Genomic DNA, 2140 nt, shown 5'->3' on the forward strand with positions numbered 1-2140 from the left:
AGCTGTCAGATTCCCCGGCCGGCCCTAACGAGCTCCGCCGGCGCTAACGAGGCAACGAGTCCCAGCTGCCGCGGGACCGCGGGCACAGCTGCGCCTCGTCCGCAGGCGGGGCGGGTCCTCCCCAAAGCCTCTTAAGCTCCGCCCGAGGCCGCCGGGAGCCACGACAGAGCTGCCGGGAACCACGAGGGAGCCGGTAGGGGTTCCGTTCCTCCGTCCCGTCCTCGCGCCGGGCTGCTTTTCGGGCGGTATCTCGGGATTCTGCGTGACTTTTTCTGTCGCGTTGTTTCGTTTCAGGTTGCGGCGAGGTGTCTCCGGCGAGGACCAGCCGGAGCCGGCGAGCCGTTCCGGTAGCGACGAGACCGCGGAGGCAGCCGGCGCTCGGGAGCCGTTCCTGCCCGCCTCCCGCGGCAGGAGGCCGCCCGGCTCTCGCCGCGCTCCGTTCGGGGGCCGGCGCGGCGCTTCCGCCGGGCTTCTCCGGCTTCGCGGAGCCGGGCAAACATCGCCGCCCGGCCGCCGTCGCGTTTTCCGAGGGGCTGCCGCTCGGTTCCCCGAGTCCCAGCGCGCTTTCGGCCCTCCGGGGCTTTTTTTTTTTTAGCGGGAGCTTCAGTCGCTCCCTGTCCGGTGGGTAGGAGCGAGCGGGATGGGGCCGCATTTTTCCGGCCTCGGTGCTGCCGAGACAAGGCTTCTCGTTTTGCAGGCTGAGCGGAGGCTGCAGCGGAGGCTCTCGTCATCCCGAACCGGTGAGACGGTGGAAGAGGTGAGCAGTCCGGGAATCACTAGGTAAGATCTGTCTTCTTGGGGCTCGCGTCGGGCCGCCCCTGCCGGTTCTTCGGGATCAGCACGGCGGCGCCGCTGGGGTCCCACGCGTTTCCTCCCCCTCCCTCCCGCCTGCAACGGGCATCTCGAGGAGCGCGATCTCGTTCCCATCCCGGAGTTGCGGTGGGACAGGTCGCACGGCTGGAATGCCGTTGTGGATGCTTGCGCGTTCCTTACAGGAGAGGCAGGGAGGCGGTGGAGTTTCTCTTCGGCTCAGAGAACTGGACAGCACGGAGCCCCGCTTTCCTCCTCAGCAAGGTGACAGCTGCCAGCGACTTGAAGGACCTTTTTCCGGAGGAGTCGCAGCGGATTTGGCGAGGGGAGGCGACGCCGGACCCAGCCGGTAGCCTCGCGCGTGGTCGGGACGGGCGAGAGGAGAGAAGGGCAGCGGCTGTTAGTCGTTAGTCAGCGCGCGAAGCGCAGGAGCGGCATTGACACCCGCAAGATGAGAAGCGAGAAGGCTTTTTCGGTGAGAGCGGCGCTGGGGTCGCGGAGTCCCCTTCTCCGGGAACGCAGCGGCACCGGATGACTTCGTGGCAGGGTGAGGCGCGCTTGTCCGGGAGCGGTTTCACCGGCGGCGAGACGAAGGAGCCGCGAGTCCTGCGTCCGGAGGGCCGCAGGCGCCCCGGGCATCCCGCCGGCGAGAGTCTCCGGAGCGAGGTAAGCGGTGTTCTTTTGTTTCTGAGTGGCGTGCACTGTGAGCAGGTGGCGGGGGACACAACTGCGTTTCGTTGGAGGGTGACGGTGTACGTGGCTTTGAGGTGCGATGGTGTGGGGCAAGTCTGGTCTTGGAGGAGGGTAACCTGCACCGTTTAGGCTTGTGTTTTGTGAGGGAGCTTGGGGTCTTGGTGCTGTTTTGTTGTTTTTTAGTTTTGTTTTTGTTTTTTTTGTTTTGTGGTGGTGGTGTGTTTGGTGAGATGCAGCACTGCTATATTTTTTTCTGTTGTTCCCTGAGGTGCAGCTTGTTTGGAGAGGAAGGTCCTTGTCCTTGGCTGAGGAGGAAGCAGAGGAGATGGGCCAGGTAGTACTTGGTGTTGGTGGGTGTCTTGTCTTGGTGGTGGGTAGTTGGTGAGCATGGTAAAAGGGGGGAAGAGCACAGGCCACATGCTTGGACTTGGTGTCTGAGCGTGTGGCCTGTGCTCTTCCCCCCTCTGGCCTGGGGCTGTTGACTGGGATTTGCACTATCTCGAAAGAGATTATTTTTTTAGGGCGGGAGGGCGGGCAATGGTCAGTAACGGAAAAAATTTCGTCTGGGGGCTGCGTGGTGGCCCGGGCAGGGCCTGGGGGAGCCTCTGGTGGAGGCTCCCCCTGAGGGGGGGGGGGG

The 2140-nt window shown here is 64.3% G+C and overlaps 1 long non-coding RNA gene across 3 annotated transcripts; it reads left to right on the plus strand.

Annotated features, from left to right (window-relative positions):
- The first annotated feature begins 473 nt into the window (after positions 1-473).
- Positions 474-1845, plus strand: LOC122192667. Of its 3 annotated transcripts, XR_006182666.1 has the most exons (4): positions 474-621; positions 698-780; positions 996-1476; positions 1778-1845. It is a non-coding gene; the product is annotated as an uncharacterized LOC122192667 (long non-coding RNA). The 3 variants fall into 3 exon arrangements; XR_006182665.1 differs by having other exon boundaries at positions 474-780; positions 1772-1845; XR_006182664.1 differs by having other exon boundaries at positions 474-780.
- Positions 1846-2140: the final 295 nt, after the last annotated feature.

This window comes from Lagopus leucura, unplaced genomic scaffold (genome assembly GCF_019238085.1).
Source record: "Lagopus leucura isolate 7727_CA_CO unplaced genomic scaffold, USGS_WTPT01 240-0_obj-0_obj, whole genome shotgun sequence".
Taxonomy (NCBI): Eukaryota; Metazoa; Chordata; class Aves; order Galliformes; family Phasianidae; genus Lagopus; species Lagopus leucura.